Genomic DNA, 22,059 nt, shown 5'->3' on the forward strand with positions numbered 1-22,059 from the left:
TCGTGATTTTGCAGCTTGCCTAAGCACAAATGTGAAAAAAAATTTCCCCAAATCGGTCAAACATAAGAAATATGATATGATAAGGTAATGGATGTATCTCAGAAACTAAGGAGCACAATCAAGTATTTGGTATCTATGAACTCATAACAAGTTGAATATCAAAGATATGCACACATATGTAGAGTGAAATAAATATTTCATACGGAAAACATTTAATAAACACAATGTTAGCATTTTCCCAAATTTTTCAAAAATCCTGACATTGACAATTAATAAAAGTGTGATTTTGAAAGATGCACTGGTAGATACTTGCCCAAAGTACATATATACGTGCCAAATTTCAAGACTTTTGACTAGTCAGAACAAATGTTGTGGCATATTTCTTTATCATGGTAAATATAGTCTCAGCACAAATGGGTTAAAATACTATAAAGTAGTAAAATAGTAACAATTACTTTCAGATATAGGCCTAAAATTATTTTGAAATAAACTGAAAATTTTGTCTGATTGGATGGATTAAAATACATACAAGAGGATGACTAATAACTATGAAAGGTGGAGGAAATCACTTGCTTTGTCTTTGATTTGTGTGAAATGTAGTATTAGTCGGTTACTGTATCTTTCTCTCTAGCCATGATAATGTGGCAGAAAGCCACTAGATGGCAACCAATCACAGCCTTTGCTCTCACTCTCTCTCTCGCTCTCTCTTTCTATTTCTTAGCAGAAGTTGTCCCTTAATCCCCAAAAAAGAAGAAGCAAAGAACACTTTAATTTATATCAACCACCGGGCTCACACTCTGTTCCATAAAAGCTTTTAGCAGGCGCTGAGCTGATGTGTCAGGTGGGTGTGGCCGGCTCATCAGCCCTGACATTTAAGTGCAGTAGTGCTCAGAGCAAGAGGGATTGTAGGATATGAGTAGATACAGATGACAAGCCCCCCTGCGATGATGATTGCAGTGGAGTGACAAGAGGAGACCAAACAACAGATAGAGGAAGGAGAAGGTGTCGGGAGGGGAGTCGTGAAAGGCAAAAGAAAGAAGAAGAGCTTTGAGAAACAATAACTCAACCCAACAATTACAGCTTTGTCAGAATTTATATTATCTTTCATGAAGGAGGAACTTCTAAATGTATTGTCTCATCTTATTAAAACCCACATCATTTATATTCTGTTGCAAGTTAATATTGCCACACTTGCTTCAACATATCATTTAATCTTAGTTCGACATACAATCAAATAGTTCTCGTGTCAGGTTTTGGTCTTTAGTCTTCCTTAAAAATGAGCACATGCAAGTTAAATTAATTAAAATAATGAAAAGGTAACCAGGTTTGCACCTGGCCATTCTTTAACCAGACAGCCAATGTCCAGGTCCTTGTAATGCCAAACTGCCAAAGTGTCCTTGAGCAAGTTACTGAATGATCACCCACTCTAGAAGTGCTGTTTTGTAGCACGAATTGACCTCTGACCTTTCTGCAAAGGGAAAAAAGTGAAAAGACATTTACGCTGTGTTCCAAATCACATACTTTTTACTTTTAGTACGTACTACAGCTGCCCTTACAAAGTAATTACTGTAGCATGCAGTTTGCATACTGAGACATACTACTTCTTTATAACATTGTGCCTTGAACTTTGACCCTCTTGCTCATATATCCGCTATGCAGAGGATTGTGGGTCAGAATAGCCAGAAAAGCATGCTGGTTTGCATACTGTAGTAAGACATCCTGGTATTGTTGGCATACTGCATTTGACATACTATGTATTTGGACATACTAAGTATTTTTCTGGTGTACTAAATAATATGGTAGTTTGGGTACTGAAATGCACAGTGAGTGTGTTTTGCAGTCTTCCTCTCTCTTAAAGAATAAAGAAATTGTGTGTATGCTTCATATTTATATAGTGATAACAGGCGCACCCCTGTTAAATGTAATTGATACAAAATAGATGAAGGAGAATAACAATCACAGACACTTCAATAGGCAGGTTATTTGAGAGTGGCAGGTCTGTTGGTAGTATTGCAATATTAGCCTTGATTTATTCTTGGTCTGTGCAATAACATACAAAACTACACTTTCACACTGATGTTCGCAAAGCCTGGGATTTCACTCGTTCAACTGGTATTTATTACTCGTCATTCTGCGGAAATTTGACCAATGAATAAGGTCTCTTTTGCACTTCTACGGCAGATGTTGAAGCGTCCCCTCCCCATAGTTTGGCCGATGTTTCAGTTTAATTAAAATGTACAAGATTGCTCAATATTCAAGATGAAGACAAAACCCCATCAGATCAAGTGAAGAAATGATTATAGAGTATGTAGACAGCTATCCCTGCGATGAACTAAAGCTCCACATGTGTACTCCACAACTAACAAGCTTCAACTGATCATCTGGTACACATTTCAATTTGAGTACTATAGGAGGGACAGTCATACTGCCCTCACTGTAGAACAGAATATGTAGACTACTGTAGAAAAAAAGTAGTTAAGTACTAATTTCTGCATCCAACTTATAAGAAGCATAAAGGAGAAAAGGGTACTATTTATTATAGTTGGTAGAATGTTGGAGGTTATTACAAAGATGGCATGCATCACATTATATTTCGCAGGATTAAAAACTAAATAGATGATGCTTATTTATTCAACAGAGCAATACAAAACTTGGATTTGACAACATTCGCACATGATGATAAATGGAAATACTGCAAAAATACTGCATATCTATCACTTGACTACTGCTGAAAACAATATTATTGGACTATTATCAGCATTTCTTTTCTGGAACACTTGGACATCACTTTATATTTCAAACAACCAGATGGGAAATGATTTTCAATGTTGCCTGTTAATTTATGAGCGAAGTGATTAGACGTAGTTCTCTGCAGAAAGCAGAGCAGTCTATTGGAAGGCCATCTCCAATTTAACATTTTCTGTGAAGGCAACAAAAGCTTATTAATATTTCACATTTAGTTATGGAGGATGACGCAGTGTGCTGATGTGTCTCCAGCCGTACTGGCTACAACATAAGTGAAGATGAAGATGGATGTATGAAGAGCAGATGACATTGAATTGGTTGTTAAATGTAAAATGCAAACACTCCCTTGTGTATCTGTATCTGTTCCTCTCAACATTCCTCTTCAGTCACACAACAGTTCTGAAGACAAGCGACATACACACTCCGACAGGGACGGAGATCCCACCACCTATGGCACTGGGTGCGCACACACACACACACGCACACACACACACACATAGACCCACGGACACCCTGTGGCACTACAGCTAGACCTGCCACTCGGACGTTCACCGAATCAGACGGACAAATCTCTAACAGACGGCTCCTGACAAAGAGATTATCACCGTGACAGGAGAAGTGTGTGCAGCTGTGGGTGGTGGAGTTTACAGCGGGGAGGTGGGGGCGGGGAGCGAACTCTTTGTGCATTCACACATTTGTCTCTTCTCTCTCACCGTGCCGGCGTTCGGAGTCAAAGTCAAACTTACTTCAGTCTCTACAAGATACGCACTAATTGTCCATTTTATGTGAATCTGAGAAACAAAAGAGAAACACATATACAGTGAACATTGACATAGTTATTTTATTGTGTATTATAGGCCAAAAGGTCAGTTACTCTACAGGACAATGGTGTAAGCTGGAGGATGTCGTGAGATCAGAATAAGACATTTGAAACATGCAGGAGGTTACCTGAGCTTCTGCTAAACACTATCATACTCTACACAGACACATAAAAGATTTTTACTGGATTAGACTGAACTTTTATTTGAGATACTGTACGTCAAACTTAGTTTAGATACTTATTCAGTGTCTTGCTCGTTGTTTTGGTCTCCAATACAGTACATCACAACTTACCTCACTTATAGTCAGTGAAGAAAATTTCAACCATCTACATAAAACATGCAAAGTCCCTATATAATTTGTGCAAAGAGATGTTCAATCCCTATTTATAAAGAAGTTTATGAATAAACCTCCCTGCACAAATAGCCTCTGAGCTCCTTATGCATGCTGTGTCACACATCACCATCATCAGCAACATATATCCAACGCAACCTTTGCAATAATGCAGCCAATTTAAGCTGTCAATGCTCTGCCCACTAAGCTGCATCGCTCGATTGCAAGCTCTTCTGTACAATTTCTGCGGTCGTTTAGGATTTCTTATGCAGGCTTCACTGCCAACAAAACTTCAGAAAGGCTTTGAGGCACGCATTGTACAGCGCAACTTTTCCAAATTACCGATACATACATGTAGGTGCAAGGGAACAAGATATAAAGTTAAGAGATAAGGGGATAACAATGTCAAAACTAAATAGAACCTCTACTGTAGGTATTTTTTAACTAAAGGGTACCTATACAACACACTCATTGAATTTAGAAAACAATGTGCATGTAAATGAAATACAAGCAAATCAATACGAGTAAATAAAGAAACACATTTGAAAGCATGCCATTAAGAAACGCACTGCAAATACAGGAATATCAAGCAAAAACAAAAATGCTGCAAGTCAACAATGACAAAATGGAACGCCCTAATTACTAAATGGCTGTCTCTATGGTTACTATCTTTAGTAATATCAGACTCATGCATCACAAACTAAATTAAACATTGTTAGCTCATTATAATTGATGAGTGGTCAACTTCAACAAATTGTACGTTGCATGACATGCAGCGTAGGACACATACTGTATGTGTTGTTATATTGGTGAACGGGTTTATCATTTGTGTGTGTTTTATTTAGTTGCATCGTTTTCTAAATATTGTCAGAGGTGTTTTCTTTATGTGCATGATTTTTCTTTAGTTGCAGTGCATTGAGCTCTCTCAGCCGCCGTACTGTATGAGGGCCACAACATTGCACACCTTACTTTAATTATATGTATTACAAATAAGAGGAACTAAAGAGGGACAAACAGGATAAAAACAAGAAAGAGAAGACATTATACATAATGTCTACACTAATGTCTACACTAATGTCTACACTAATGACTTTCTTTTTTTATTCTAATCATTTTAATTTAATTGCAAATTTGTAAATCTACAAAAACGGATGAGTTCAGAATTATCTTTATTACATTAATAATTTATAATCACAAAATATTTAACCAAGAATGCCACCAACATGTGCTTTAATTGCATAAAGGTACCAAGCAGCCACTGTGGATGAAATGGTTGATGGGACACAGTTTGACATTTCCTGGCACAGTTTTGAGCAAACCACAAATTGCCGCAATAATGGTGATATAATCATGTAATCCAAACACAAATACACTCGCGAGTCAAAGGTGCCAGTGGAGGATAAGTGAAGCTCTGCAGAAAGTCAATTAATCTTTGCAGTGGGTCCCCCCTTCCCTCCACCCTGCTTAAAAGCTTAATTTACCTCCTATGGAGAAGAGATAGAAACACCATTAGTGAGATGATGGCAGGACTAGAGAGGGGAAAGGAGAATCTCACAGTTGGATGAGCTGAAACAGTATAGGCCCCCGTCTCCTCAAAAAGTGTGTGTGCGCGAAAAAGGCGAGAGCATCTTCTGCATGGGTGAGCTCAATTAGGTGCTATCTTGATTATCAAAGGTAGTGGCGTACAACTTTTAAGACGGAAGTGTGCCTCAAATGCTGGGGATGGCAAAGGGTGGGCTGACCTGCAGAGTCCGACTTAGAGAGTTGGACAGATGACAGTGGCGACGTGGCTGAGGGGCTTCCTGCTGCAGAGAGGTGCTATGCAAGGCGTACATTAGGGAATAAGACCCAAACCATTATTTCCATATCTAAGCTGATGTCTTTGTGCATCTATGTATGTGTGTGTGTGTGTGTGTGTGTGTGTGTGTGTGTCGCATGGGACCCCAGCTGGATAAATGATATTCATGTGTGTTTACATGCACGCGTTTGGGTGTGTGAAATGCCAGTGAGCATATAGGCTCTGCTTCACTGAGCTCGGCTGGCTACTGGAGCACAATTGGGGGTCTCTCTGTGTGAAAGAGGTCACAACACACACACACACACACACACACACACACACACACACACACACACACACACAAACACAAATAAGGAAGTTTGGCTGAATACTCAAGACTCCGATAATCAAACAGTATGCAAATCAGCAAGTTCCTTTTTCTGTGCAGAGACAAACAATCCCCATATGAATGCCCGAGTTAGAATAAGCCGCTCTACGGATGCTACTGGAATTAATGTAACATATACATATCACAATATTGTTGCTTTATTTGGTATATTTCTTGACATTTAAATTCAAGCCACCTGAGCTCACCAGTTTTGTAAGTCAAGGTGCAACATGCTCCATCCTCTCCCCGCTGATCTTAATTACTGTTAGGTCTGATCTCAGGGCAGCAGGGCTTTACTTGGGTTAATAAAGTTGCTGTTAAAGGAAGGTCAAGTTTAATCGGCAGGCAGAGAATGAATAGCAAAACCCGGGGCTGAAGACGTGAAGGGGTGAAGTACAGGCGGAAGGCCCAGTCTTCATCTTGTTAATTACAAAGAGCTCCAAGTGTCGACCCTGAGGACACATACAAGCCAATAACATGCGTGCCGTTCAATATGTGCTCTATTACATGCTCCGTGCTGCTCCTTCAGGGGATAACAGGCCCCGGGCTGACATCAGGATTGTCAAATGAATCACTTAGGAGTCTGCAAACAGCACCAAAGACTAGTTTCTCTTCATGTGAATCTCTCCTGCCATGTGAATGCGTCCGTGTGCCTGTTTGCACTAGTCTAGTGTGTAAACAAATGTTTTGTCCCAGTTAACTAGGTCCCAGTCGGACCAAACCTATTTGGCATTGGTCCGCTGATGCCGGTGTGTGCACGCGTTTTGGTCGCAGCAATAGCCTGTATATGCGGGCATATGTGTGTGTTGTGAATGTGGCAGCCGGGGGATAGCATGCTGCTGTTGCTGACACTGGGCCTGTCTGCCTGGTGTGCCCCTTTCTGCACCAGTAGAGCTGGCACTGCCTCCTGCCTCTGCCCAGCCGACTCGCAGTGCGCCAGCTGGGCGCTACCAGGAGAGGCCCTGCAGAGAGAGGACTCAGGTCAGCCGTGATAGAGGGATACAGAGAGAGAGAGGTGTGAGCGGGAAGGTTTGGATACAGAGCAGGGATACAAACATACTGGGAGAGGGAAGGGACAAGATAACCCCAAGAAATAACTCCTTACTTTTACACTTTATGGAAGTACCATCATTATGACCTTTTAGATTTGTACCGTTTCTTTTTTGTTTTTTTACATTGCACCTATATTTTAAATGGTATATATACTGTCATATACTGACCTTTGTCAGACCCCTCAGTGTCACTTTTCGGTAGCAGTAAACATGTGCTTCAAACAAAAACATTTGCTTAGGATTAGGCAATAAAACCACTTAGTTAGGTTTAGGAAAAACAACATAGTTGGGCTTAAAATTACTACGTTTTTACAGTACAAATGTGACTTGATGTTGTGAACACGAGACACAAACAGCGGCCTCCTGGATGAAAGCCTTGTGTTTGTTGGACTCATCCACCTCCCCTCCTGCCCGCCCCGTGTGTGTCTTTGGCTCTTTATAATACATCACCGCAGCACTTTTGCGTTTACTGTTGCCGTGCTACCACCGTGAAGGGTGCCTTGTGCAGCGGTATTGAACGCCGACGGCTGTGACAAAGCGTCCCGGTACCCTGGGAATGAGAACGGACTCATAATTCATAACATTTATGTTATTACTTGTACTTCTCAAGAGCTCTACCTACACTGTATCTGTTACAAGCTGCAGAAAATTGCATTACATCTTTGAAAAATCGCCTTTTCTTTTGTGAGGAGCTTAATTGAGGAATTATCTTGCATATGCCGACACATTTTTATCAGCAAAAGTCCAGGTTCAGGCAAAAACACTTCTAACAATTAGCTTCCATTATTTTTGTTTATTTAAATGGACTCAAACTTATCAAAACCTGTAATGGATACAGCTGCTTATCCAATCCTGCTGTATATAGTAGTTAGACTGTCAGGTTGGGTAAATAAGCATTAAGATAAAGATGTGTTGTATTGTGGGAAAATAGGTTGTTCCATTTAACAGGTTTATTCCAGTTCTATTAGTCAATTAGGCCAATTTCACGTCACCTCCTCTGTTTGCATATTTGTCGCCTCCTTGCAGCCTGCAGTGAGGTGGGACAAATGAGGATTCATCTTTGTAACAGCTGATGTAAACTACTATTTGTAAAGGATACAAAGGGTTGACAAAGATGTCAAGAATCTTTGTAAATTGTAACTATAAAGGAATTATGCATCTGCTCCATTCTGACATTTTCAAATGATATAGATAGAGGTAATGTAAGACACATGGGCTCATTTGGTGCTTGGGAACACCTCAAGAGGAGTCAGGCTCCCTGTTTCTTGGTTTGCTCATCCATGTGTAAATAACACGTTTTGCAATGTACAGTGATTAGGGGAATTAGAGACCTGCTTAAGAAAATCACAGTGTGTGCTCATCCACCAGGAAGTAGGAGTGTTGCTATGTACAATGTCAGACATCGACGCTGGGCTGTGTGATTTCTTCACATAATGAGTTATTCACATAGTTATTTAAACTAACTTTTAATTATTTTCTTAAAAGTCATGTCTTAAAATGACCAACTTAGTTTTATTTACATCTTGCATATGCACTTTTGTAAAATGAAGCAAGTGAAGCTCTAACTGTGGCTTCATCCCACATCCAAAATTAATGTTTCTTGAAAGTTTCAACTTAAAAATGGATGATAAAGAGATGGTAAAGTTTGCAATGAACTAAAAAACAGACCAGGTAGGTGTAGCATAATGATACTGATCTGGATTTAGCACTCTCCAGCACTCTTGTACTTCTGGTCAGTCTACAAACTAATGCGTTTATCAAGGTGACAAACAACAGAACAAGCATGTCAAAGGTCGCTGACCCGTTCACTAGAGCCTTAATCAGAGAGATTTGCAGAGGACTAAATAGAACAAAATCCAGGTGAAGTTCAGCATAACCCAAGAGTGCACAAGAAAGTGACAGAACCAAGACTCAGGCAACAAAACCACTTAGTTAGGTTTAGGAAAAAACAACATGTTTGGGCTTAAGACTAATACGTTAGCACATAATGTGACTTGACGTTGAGTACACAGGACACGAACGATCAGCTGATTATAAAGTGAAAGAGAAACGTAACGGGACACAAACAGCGGTCTCCTGGATGAAAGCCTTGTGTTTGTTGGACTCATCCACCTCCTCTCCCACTCGCCTTGTGTGTCTCTCTCACTCTTTAAACTACATCACCACAGCACTTTCTCTGTTAATTTACTGTTGCCGGAGATGGGTTTACAGCTTAGCTTGGTGCGTCTCATACCGGTGCTAAATGGTGCCTTGTGCAGCGGTATCAAAGGCCGACAGCCGTGACAAAGTCTCTGTATTTGACGCCCTGGGAATGAGAACGGGCTGTGTATTCTGATGCCTTTCTTCTCAGACCTGCAGGTACCAAAACATTTCTGAATATAGAATAAAAGTGTCTAACCCATGCTTGATGAGGAGGAAACACTTCCGACTGAGAGCGGAATCTAACACCAAGGAAGTTAGGAAGTTATTTTTGGCACAACATATAGATGCCATGCATGTAACCCTGCTGGATTAAAGGACAACAGCTGGTCGCCAACACCTCTACCGTCACATCACTACTGTATGTCGTCCTATAGCTCAAACCCAACCGTGCTGGCTTTGACTTTGCGGAGCCGCTATGCCGTCCCTTAAGCACAAGAATCAATGGAGAAGTCATTACACCTCTAAGAGCAAAGGCCCTAAACACCCTCACCTCCTTTCTCCCTCTACTCCTACCCTCCTGCCCCACCGCAGACACTCTCCGAACACCCCACCCTATAGCCCGCGCCTTCTCCAAAGCGGCCTCTCTCCCGCCCCCTTCTCCGCGGGCCCTGGGTCTCTGGCTGGGGCAGGCTGGCACAGCTGTGCCGGGAGCCGTGCTGTCACAAGCGGTTAGGGTGACAGCCACTCACACTTCATAATGTCCCTCTCACAGGTCACCGAGCGACAAGCTGGGTCACCTCGCTCCAGCAGGCAGCCCCAGGGGAAACAGAGTGCCCCCCCACCACCACCTCTCCATCAAAATCCCCCCCCAACCCACCCTCCATCCCTCCACCCTCCTATTGCCCAGGAAAATAGAGAGACAGGAGGGGGCAGGTGGAGGGAAGAGGTGCTCTATTGAGGCTACAAGCAGCTCTCCACACCGGAGACTTCGCCAGGGTCACGATTAGGGTGGGCACGCCACTGCTAGTTCCTCTGATACAGACGATGCTGGCAGCGTAAGTTAGGTTCAGTGCGAGCTGCTTAGATGGTAATTGTAGACCTCAGAGGAATATGATGATGCGCTGCCACTCTTGATACTGTAGGTCTTTAGGTAATGGTGTGGAACACGATGAAAACAGTTGTCACACAATCATGTCGTACAACACAGCTACATCAAAGTTAATTAGATCAACTGTGATAAAAAGTTGTATTATTCATAGGAGGAATTCTGTCTTAAAGTGGGTTTGATTTTCTTGTCATCCTCCATATGGGTTAGGGGATGGTATGAACTTGGTAATGACCATAGGAGAGCACCATATGCTCCTGATGTCTGCCATCCAACTGTCATTAATGTGCATTACCTCTGCACTCAACCACATTGTGAAGTCTAATCTGATAGCAATACTGAACAGACAACATTAAGATTCACATTAATGGGCTCCCACTGACGGCCCCTCTAATTGGTTTGCCATTTTCACCTAATGCACAGCTTTCAGGTCATTTCTATGCCCATCTGAATATGTCAATTGAAATAAGCGGCTGGCCCTTAATGATTCTTATCATATCTGTAATATTAAATTACCTTTAAATGAAATGGTTAGATGTGAAAAGGTGTAGACTGTATGTGTGAGAACTGCACAGAAAGCCAGAGAACAACAACAATGTGTTGTTCACCAAAGTGTTTTCCTTCTTCATGCACTAACAGACGGCAAGTTAAGCATGTGAATTTGGGGCCAGATAAGCTAATTGGATGCAATGCCTGCAGTTGGCTTCAGCTGTGAGTGAGAGGCCTCATACCTAATTCCCGTTATTCAAACAGTCACACCCTGAGAGCGGTTAATTCACTGAAGGTGCGCACACACCCACTGAACAATGTGTAGCAATTAATTTCGCTCTCCCTCCCACATCTGGCGCTTCGGTGTGACCCTGCCTCTGCTGTGCCGTGTCGCTCAGGCTGGGCAAGCCTCTGCAATTTCACACGTAGAGGACCCCAATGAAACGTGAAAAGAATATGTGGCATTGTTAAATTGCATTAAAGAGTTTAAAACAGTAGATATGTGCACCCCCCCTCCCCTTCCCTCCCCTCCACGCTCCCAAGAAAACAAAGCAGTAAATGTGCTCAAATGCTCAGTGACGAGGCGTGACATAATGTAATACGCACCGAGGGTGCGTTTTCACAAAGGGGAAAATTGCATCATGATGCCCCATCCAATCATGATGTATACAACTCTGGAGAGGGAGATGAACTTGATGCCACAACAAGAGCCTCGCTAACTGGACTGTCAGGCCCCTCTGGGTCACGCATCAACATGTCCCAATTTATTTACTGTATTCACATTATCCTCAGAGTGAAGCGCAGAGTGAATCTCAACAAAAGCCAGAAATGCAATTACCATTGAAATGATTAGTCAATTAATTAATTTATTGAGCAAATGAAACAACAAACAACACTTTTTATAATCAATTAGTCATTTAAGCCATTTATCAAGCAGCAATTATAAACTTTAACTGTTTTCGCTTCTCATATGTTGTGATTTGCTCTGCTACTGTGTTTTGTATGAATATAAATTAAAAATCTTTGTTGGTTGGACAAAACAAGAAATTTGGAGACGTTAAAGGTATAAACAAATAAACAGCTTGCACACTGCAGGGCTCCAATGTTCACTAATTTATGGCTCTTCATCAGACTACTCGAGTCTGAGAGCAGTTGTGCTCGAAACGTAACTGTGCAATAAATTAGTGAACATTAGCCCTCCAGTGTGCAAGCTATTTATTTGTTTATTCCATGATCTGCTCACCTTAAAGTGGAACTACGCCCATTTTCAAAATTCATGCATGTTATTCATATGGTCTAAGACAGTCCAAAACATATAAGTAAACATGACCAACTCTCTCCCAAATCCAAAAAAAGAGTGCTAAAACTCAAATTTGTGATGTCACAGGGTATAAAGTGTGGAACTGCTACATAGATAATGAATGGGGAGAGATGTTATAGATGACACTGAGAGCACCCAGGGGAATGCTCTGAGCATATGGGAACATTTTCTGTTTCACAACTGAGAACACTATGTAAGGGATAATGTACAGCGTGCCGGTCATTGTTTTGAAATATACCCCAACAAGGCGATGCGGCAGGGCGATGCGAAGCGGAGGGGTCTTTGCATCGCCCTGAAGGGGTTTATTTCACAACAATGACCCGCTAGCTGTACATTATCCCACTTATTACAAGGCTACTTACTAAGAAATCAACAATTTGACCCAAAAATGGTACTCCATTATCCGACATCAGAACTGCGCCCATAGCAATGGTCTTTTATACATAGTAACGGTCTGCTATACCAGACCGTAGAACGCTGTGATTGAACAATCAGAATCGAGTATTCAATAAAGCAGCATAATAAAATAGAATAAAGCTCATTTGGGTATAAAAAAGAAAACAAACATCCTGTGGGAAATCAGTCTCCCATTAATTGTCTATGGAGCAGCTTCAGACTTTAAACCCTATTACATCACAAGTTAGAGACTTACCTCTGGTTTCTGGCTTTGAGAGAGAGTAGCTCATATTAAAAAATATAGAGTGACCTTTCCTATGCCATAGAAATAACATAATGGATTTCTTAATTTGGGTGGTGTTCTCCTTTAAGCTCAGCACCTGCCAGTTTTTTACATGTTACAATGTTTTTGTTTGTATTGTGCATGCACATGTGGACGCACATGCATCTGCACTTTTTGCACAGACAGTTAGTCGTGGTAATGTGCAAAGCAGTGTAGCAATGCGCCAACAAAGGCAGTAAAGAAGACTGCTGGCTACTAAACATGAAAGTAAACATAAAATATTTTTCGAATATTTTATGAGGATGGAAATCATTCAACACATTTGTTTGACATCAAGTTTATACCAGACGGCAAACTCCAGGTCTGACAAGTGAGGCCAAAGTGCCTTAAACTTGCATTATTTCTAACAGCCAGCCGGGGGCGACTCCTCTGGTTGCAAAAATAACTCCAATTGTATAGAAGCCTATGCGAAAATGACCCTACTTCTCACTTGATTTATTACCTCAGTAAACATTGTAAACATGAGTTTATGGTCTCAATCGCTAGTTTAAAGTCTTCTTCAATACAGCATGATGTTCATTTAGTAAATTATCGTCCCATTTAGAGTCAAATAATAAAGCAGGGTATGCTTCAGGGCGTGGCTACCCCATGATTGACAGGTTGCTACCACAGCGTTGTCCGGTCTGGGAGTTGTCCGTATTTTCATCTTAGAACTTTAACCCTTTCACAGTTTGTTTTCAGTTCATGAAAGTTAATATTAACATTTTGGTCGCCTAAAAATTTCTTTTTCAGTGTTCGGTTGTACTTAGCTCCACCCTCTCATGTCACTTCTGGTTGAAAAACACCAAGATGGTGATGGTCAAAAACCAAACCACTTCTTATACTGTATACAGTCTATGGTTTATATTCGTTTTTGTGGGAAAACACATTTGTTTGAAAACTCTATTGTGCACCTTTAACTTGGGCTCAGTGATTGTGATGGGCATTTTTTACTTTCTTTCTGACTAATCAATTAAATGATTAATCAAACAGAAAGGAATCAAGAGAAATCGATAATGAAAGTGCAGGTAACAGACAGCTCATCTGTTGATTTTGAAGTCTGCATTTACTTTTCATATTTACTTCTTCTCCTTTCCCCGGACACACCATCTCCTCCTCTACACCCCCTCCCTCCCCCCCCCCCTCTCTCTCTCTCTCTCTGTGTGCCACTGTGCCAGTCACCCTGCTCTAGGGCTCTGGAGATATTTCAAACATATCTGGGAAATCAATCTTACAGCAAACTGAAGGAAAACATCGAATGTCATTGAGCAATAAGTATGAAGCCTGTCAGAGGTAGAGCTGAGGGCTGGGCCTGCGGCGAGTTAGGCCTGCCAGTGTCCCAGTGAGAGGCCCCGTCAGCTGGGCCCCCTGCCTCTTCACACAGGCGCACACACACACACACACACACACACACACACACACACACACACACACACACACACACACACACACACACACACACACACACACACGCACACTGACAGAACATTAGAATGCAGTTTATGCTGTTATGGCGCTTTTGGTTCACACCACTCTCACCTCAACTATACGTCCCTAAAATGCAATTCTCATATGCCTATGTATTGTTTCTCTTTTTTTTTGTATCATAATCAAATAAAGTTTTGAAAATAAACTTGCTGCATATAGATTATTTAAATATTAAATGTGAAAAAGATGATTGATTGTGGCACAACATAGAGTTGTACAATAAATCAATTAGGGCTGCAATTAACAATTGTTCTCATTATCGATTAATGTGACAATAATGTTCTCAATTGATTAATTGTTTTTGTCACAGTTCATTACACTTTCCCAAGTCCAAGGTGACGTCTTCGTATGACTTGTTTTGTCTGACAGTCCAAAACCCAAATGATTTTCAAGTTACTGTCATAGAAGACTAAAAAAACAGCAAATACTCACATATGAGAAGCTGGAACTTTATTTTTCTTTTGGCATTTTTGCTTTAAAAGTTGTTGGTGATTTACTTTTTTCCCGAACTGTTCCAGCTTTAAATGAAATATTATCATGTATCTACTTTAAATGGAATTATATTGTGACAATTCGATCACATCGTTACCTCCGCCAAGGCCGAAGACCTAGGAAGGAGGTTATGTTTTCACCAGTGTTGGTTTGTTGGTTTGTCCGTTTGGAGGATTACTCCAAAAGTCCGTGATGGATTTGAATGAAATTGCACAATGAACAATCCATTCGGTTTTGGTGGCGATCCGGATCACGATCCAGCTTCGGGATTTTTTTTTTAATAACTCCGATCAGCCTGTGCATTAACACCACAGGCTTTAATACATGTGCAGTGTCACCCAGCTCTCTCCTTCTGCCAGCTTTCTTCCTCAAACACGATGACATTACAGTTTACTTCGACCAAGGCACATTTGGTTACTGTTGCAAAGACTGACGACGACGCTTTAGGTGAGTTTTATTTTGTTTCTGACCATTTCCACTGAAGTGATTTTACAACGCCCCACTATGCTGCTCTGCCACGTACATCTGATCTCAACATAAACACCATGTGGATGATGGAGCAAGCTGAACGGCATACGGGAGGGGTATATGAAACGACGTACATGAAACCTGCCTTGGCGGAGGTCTGCGCTCTCCGAGTGCACTTCTAGTTATCATTATAAAAACGTCTGATGTCCAAATTAATGATTCAAGGCAAATTGTAATAAAAAACAAAGCAAAATTCTTCTACACATGCAAATAGTATTGTCTCCTGTAACTACTAGGATATATACTGAATTTAACCATCAAACCCAGCCCTCACAAAAGAATCCCATGCTCTGAATGTGGATGTTTCAGGGGTTATCCTTTACATCTAGCAGAGGCTCTCAGGCAGTTACACAGACATGGGAAACATGAGAGAGGAAGATGGATTTCAGAAGGCAGGAGGGGAGAAGGGCAGGAGAAAGGGAGAGACCAGGCCCAGACAGACAAGTGAAGGGAAGCAGAAGTTGATGAAACAAGATGTCACCATTGATGGGTCATTACACCCAAGTAAGCATGGGACACTAGCTGGGCCTGCTCTGACCCCCCCGTCTCTCTTCCTCTCTCTTTTTGTCTCCCTCTCTGACAAGGAACTACATATTGCCTCAGTTTCTCACTTACACTTTTAAGGCTCTGAGGCGATTATCCTCACGGTACGAAAAATCACTGCAGTCCAGTGTCACGGCGCTCCTAATTGGCCCTCTTACATCCCCATACACGTGTGTTTACATCTCCAGGTCAATTGAATTAGGCCTTATAATGAGCAGGGGTGCTGGATATCTAACGCAACTCAGCACATTGAGGCATAAACCGGCACAAATCAGGTGAATCCAGTTAAGAGTGTTTACACTTTACAGCACATGCATCCAGTATTTGTCTCGCGGTCCCTTGTTGCACCCATCCTGTTGCTCATTATCAAGCCTGCCTGAAGATCAGGGCAACGGCGTCTATGATGCCACATCAACGGGTCGAGGATATGAGACCAAAAAAGCGACACTAATCTACAAATCCCTAGTGTGAGAGTTTAATTGTAAAGCTCAACCATTATTTGTTTTAAAGCTTACTCATTATTTGGCGACTACACACACACAATGTCCATATCACACAGCCACTGACCACATCCCTGAGATGAGCTAGTTGGGACGTGAGGATGCACGAAGTGAGATGTTAATATATGGAAGAACTTTAGGTGCTATTATTACGTAAAAACAAAGTCTGGATTTGTTTGTGTGAGGGATGAATTAGTGATCTGCCAGTGATTTAGAGTGATAATGAAGTGTTTGTTTCTGTGGATGGAGCCTGGATAAGCTCTGTGATGTGAATACGACAGAGTGGGATAAGGATTTGATGGTCCTTAGGCTGTTCAGTGGCAGAGAACATAGAGGTTATCGTTTAAGTATCAGTGCTGGAGCAGATACAGTATAGCCACTCGACTGTGAAATGTAAGGTTTTATGTGTGTTCACTGTCCTGCATCAGCTATACATTATTCTGATTGCACCGTATAATGAACAGAATATAGACAAAATGAACATAAACGCTATTTGATGAGCTTTGTTTACCCATTTTACATGCAATAAGTTCATTCTTATATGTCAAAAAGTGTTCATTGTGGATGTATATGTGTTATGTTCGGTGTTTGTGTGTTTTCTACATTATATATGAGCCAACAAACATGACTTTGACTCACAAAATAAAACCATGTGTAATGTGCATGCAACAATTTGACCCAAAAATTTCTAACCCGAGCCACGCCATCTCTATCAATCAAATGAAAAATACCAAACTAATGTAGTCAGTGTCGGATAAGAGTTTCAGGTTGTCGCAACCCAGAGGGACCTCACATCAGCCTTCATGTGTGCATTTAGACTAGTGAGTGGAACTAAAACCTGGCCCGCGAAACCAACACGCCTGGGCTCCACTGGGACACACGTAAGCGACAATAACAACCAAATTAACCATGCACACGCAGGCGTGTTGAGCTTATATCGGTGAGCCGGGGCTCAGTCAGTCAGTCAGTGGCCCCGGGTCCAATCTGGTCCACTGATTCCAGCGACTACAACGAGCCATCATGCAGCCAGGATTCTCTACTGTGAAATTAGACCGGGGTGTCAAAGTGGAAAAAACAAATAAGCATGAGGTTGAAACGCGGTATCACGCTCTCTCGCCTGTCTCATTCCCGCGCCTCGACACCGTCAAACTCGATAAAGAAGAAAATTGTCCACGATCAGAGGTATCTTGGTTTCTCTGTTGTGACTAATGTGCCATCTTTGCCTCAAGCTTGTTGAAATACTGTCTCCTTTAACTTGAATTATTAAGCCATGCACACATCTCTCAACCAACAAAAGAGAATAATGAAAGCAGTTTGAAAACCAGAGTGAAACTTATTTCCTCACTTTTCTAAGCATTTCCGATTTTACTTCAAGGTAACAAAGGTCAAGAGATATAATGAAGGACTAAGTGACTTTTTTAACTTCCTCGTTAGTGTATTTCTCTGTATTTCTTTGTGTCATTTTTACATTTATTTTGACAACAGAGGATGCCTTGTTGGTTACATTCTATCAGATATCTTTCTGTCCACAAGCAATCCTCCTTTGACCCTCGACATGCTGCTGCCTTCATGCTGGCAACTCTAATAGCATCCCATCCACAGAGACCTGACTAACACTGCTTGATCCACACACACACACGCACTGAGACTTAGTTGAAACACACAGAGGTCAAAGGTGTATTATAGAACAAAACACATATCAACAATCACATTTCTCCCCACCGAAGGAACTTTTTCATGCTCTTAAAAAAACACACACTGTGAGGAACAAACAACACACACACACACACACACACACTGACACCTCTCCCTGTTACCTTAACCTTTTGGGCCTTCGCTGTCTTGGTGGCATCTGAAGGTGGAGACTTCAATTTTAGTATCCATGACCACACACACTCACACAGCAGCTGAAACAGTCAACATGGGATGGCAGAGAGCTGGTCTACAACACTCTCACCACACCAGGCCTAGTTATACTCTGCCTGTTTGAGGTACACTGATTACTGATATTACATACACACACACACACACACACACACACACACTACCTTCACTGCAGGGTATGTGTAAACTCACCATGCAGAAGCAGGTCGCTGCATTAAACACAAGCATATGCTAGCAAGGAGTCTTGCTATGATCTTGCACACAGCACTCCACCAGACTGGGCTTCAGTACGCTACACTTGTCTGTATTCCACTGCATTACGTTGGGCAGAGCAGGCTAATGGTAGCTGATGCACTGCCACCGCAGTGTAACAAGTGCAGGACCTTGCTAGCAGGATGCTATAGGCTAGGCTAAAGCAAATCAAGGCCTCCTGCAGTCATTGGTGTGAGAGCCCATTTTCACAGTTCACACCCGACCTGCTAATGGCTGATCATTCATTCACGCTCTCTGTTGATTGTGCAGGCAGGGGGTTGGCCAATCGTACAGTTCGCTAATGTACCGTACATAGTGAGGATAATCGGCGAGAGCAATAAGCATACTAATGTTCTGTTGGCCATGAAAACTGAGGTCTGGTAATCTGGGAATATTTTAGAGCAGGATCATCGCATGAGTTGTGTGTGAGTTGCAGGTCGGGACGGTAATGGACATTAAGATTTGATCGAACTTTTAAACTTTCAATTAGTGAAATCTAGGATGCACAGTACTGAAAAGTGTATCATTGTATCGGGCCCATCTCTGATGATGATGTCACAGTTTTAAGTTTTACTGCAAAAAGGCCTTCCACCATTTTTGTAATTTTCAGCAGTTGAGTTTATATATTATATTCTACACATGATGCTGAACACAGACCTCTGTTTCTGCACTCACTGAAGGAAATTAACTACTTAATTTGCAGTAAATATTGAAAACATGCATGTATTTTTGCATTCATACTTTTCATTGTTCCTATGGCAGGTTGATCTTTGATTGATCTGCAAAAACACACTGAAGATACTGAACTCTAGTGTGACCTTTACATCACCTTTGCATCATTGGCAGTTTTGGCTGTTGGCACATTGGCCTACAGTACAGTATACATCCAGAATTGTTTTAGTATCAATCCTGATAGAATAGGGCTGATATATTGTTAAGCATTTTTTTTTTTAACAATACATTGTCACCCTTTACAAAATCCACTGATGATTTTGTAATAGAAATAGAAAAGAAAATACTATATTGTCTATTTTATGCATACAAAAGGCAGACATTTGCCTTTGGTTTGCATGTGCAAAAACTGCTATTAAAAAGGGTACATTAAAACACATTTACATAAAACCACAATACACCAATAGAAGCTACATTAAAAGGAGCACCAGGGTCTCAATGGTGAGGACTGAATCAAGGTTAAATAAATAGATATAAAATGCTCTGTACCTTGTAAAAGGAAATTTATGGCAATAATTTGTGGTTAGATTCTAACATATAAAGCCAAAAGGATTACATCCACACATTTTAACTCTTATTGCAAATTGGATAAATAATTAAAAGGAGCTTTTCCAATTGCCAAACATTGACAACTAGCACATAGATGCTCCTGCTGAAGCCAGTTTCTGCACGAAATCTCATTACGTTTCAGACTTTTCAACACTGGGCTCTTGTTTTGGCAAAACCTGTTCTATGGCGACACAGTAAACTGGTTAGCAATCTAGAGCAGATTGGCATTGGATGGTGTGACGCAAAGATTGAGTGAATTTAACTTATACAATAGGCAGGCTGCCAGGGCATAGAATCAGCTGACTGGGGCATTGAATTACCATGAAAATACCATGTTCCAGGTGGCATGTGAGATACAGACAGTGATCACAAATTATCTTTTTTACCCCCACCATTGTTAACCTTTGCTTGCATGCTATATGAAACTCAGAAATGTTTGACCTGCCATGGTTGTAGGTATGCTGCTCTGGGCCAGTTTAGTTCATGAAAGATACAGTCAAAAATGCATGATCTCTTTTCACATTTTGCTCTCTTCTGTGCTCTATTACAGGAATGAACAACCATGGAGGGCAGAGAGTGTTGAGGTTTTCATTTTAAACACCACACCAGCTGATTTGCTGATTAGTACAACTTAACGCAGAGAGGAGGAAGTGATGAGTGAAATCAGTTAACGTAGTGTAGTGAGAACTCAGACTCTTGGCCCTCTATGGGACACGCTTATTTGAGCTGTATCATCTCAATTATCCAGGCCCCAAATAAACATTTCACGAGACTACACAACATTTTTGGAATCTTCTTCACTTCAAATCTATTTTGGTCCCACATTAACTGTTTTAATTTGATCATGAACTAATCCTGCTTTTTGTCATTAGACTGCTATGTTGTGTTTTTAAGTGATGTCCTTAATTTGAATGTCATTTCTTACAAAGATGTATTTTTATGAACTTGTCAAATGTCTTTATTCCAAGGCAAATTAGTTATTTATTAAGAAACACCCTTCTAAAATCACCAAACTTTTTGCGTAGTTAGAAAAATGAAGCCTTTTCTAATGTGACAGCTAATCTGTGACAGTTAGTAAACCTGATTATGTTACTAATTAGTGAACAGAGGGGCAGAGGAACTAACCCTCACAAATAAAAGCCTTTATATATTAAGGCAGCCTGCCTCAGGCAGCATGGGGCTGTTAACAGTAAAAGCACATTTCACTCCCTATAATTAACATCAGTGTATACAGAGAAATACTGCACACATTCTCCACAGCTCCCTCGCTTTCACTGTATTTATAAATTCTAATTGACATTAAGCCTGTATCAGTTTAGCGTTTTCTGTGTCAGTAAAGAGCTGTGAGGCGTGCTGATGTGAAACATGTTGCATCTGCCTCCCTCACAGGTTTTTCACAGTGCATTAAGGAGAACCTTGTAGAATCAGTCTTTGAGATCACACCGCATTTTCTGTACGACTTCACATCCTTACCCTGTGGATGAGCTCCACTCCGCTAGCCTGTCCATCTGGATTTCCCAGCTCATCCCAGAGAGTCCAGTTCTGCCAAACATGACAAACTTCCTCAACTAGATTGGATTACAGCACAAGAGGGAGCGTGCAGCCACGGCCTCAGACTTAAATGCTCCCAAGGCTAAAAAGAGAGTGATAGAGTTAGTGCCAAGGAAGCATAATTAATGTTGTTAATTGGGCCTTTCCTTACAGTGGCGACTGATAGTCCACTCATAGCCAGCCATGGCTGCGGGGCCACTGCCATGCGCTGTTAATGACGTGTGTCCTGTGCTTGTCTGATCTCATACAGTTGCTGGCCTTTCCTCAGACAACACTCAGCTGTGGTCAGAGGAGTGGATGCTCTCTAAAACTAGGGGTGTAAATCACAAGTTTCATCACGATATTATATTGATTCTTTGGACAACGATATAATATTTGCTGATATCACAAAGTCTGCCATGATATGATTCCGATTTGATTCAATTCAGGTGCCTGCGATCGATATGAGATGATATTATATGCCCATTTACAGTCAGTTACATTTATATCAACTCACAAAAAGCAACTAAAATGTGATTTGACAATTTTATTACTGGGCTCTGAAGGAAGGAGGTGTGCTTGGAGGAAAATGGTGACATAGACATGCCATGGGAATTTCAAAATAAATGCATTTCTTAAAGATGACAATATGTATCGATGTTTTCACTTTGC

General features: G+C 41.2%; 1 long non-coding RNA gene across 1 annotated transcript in view; it reads right to left on the minus strand.

The window, feature by feature from the left end:
* Positions 1-18,655, minus strand: part of LOC141754407 (uncharacterized) — a 25,679-nt gene extending 7,024 nt beyond the window's left edge. Inside the window, exon 1 of the long non-coding RNA XR_012590631.1 lies at positions 18,517-18,655. This is a non-coding gene — a long non-coding RNA (uncharacterized LOC141754407). The remainder of the gene's footprint in view (positions 1-18,516) is intronic.
* Between the last annotated feature and the right edge of the window lie 3,404 nt (positions 18,656-22,059).

The sequence above is a fragment of the Sebastes fasciatus genome, chromosome 2 (genome assembly GCF_043250625.1).
Source record: "Sebastes fasciatus isolate fSebFas1 chromosome 2, fSebFas1.pri, whole genome shotgun sequence".
NCBI lineage: Eukaryota > Metazoa > Chordata > Actinopteri > Perciformes > Sebastidae > Sebastes > Sebastes fasciatus.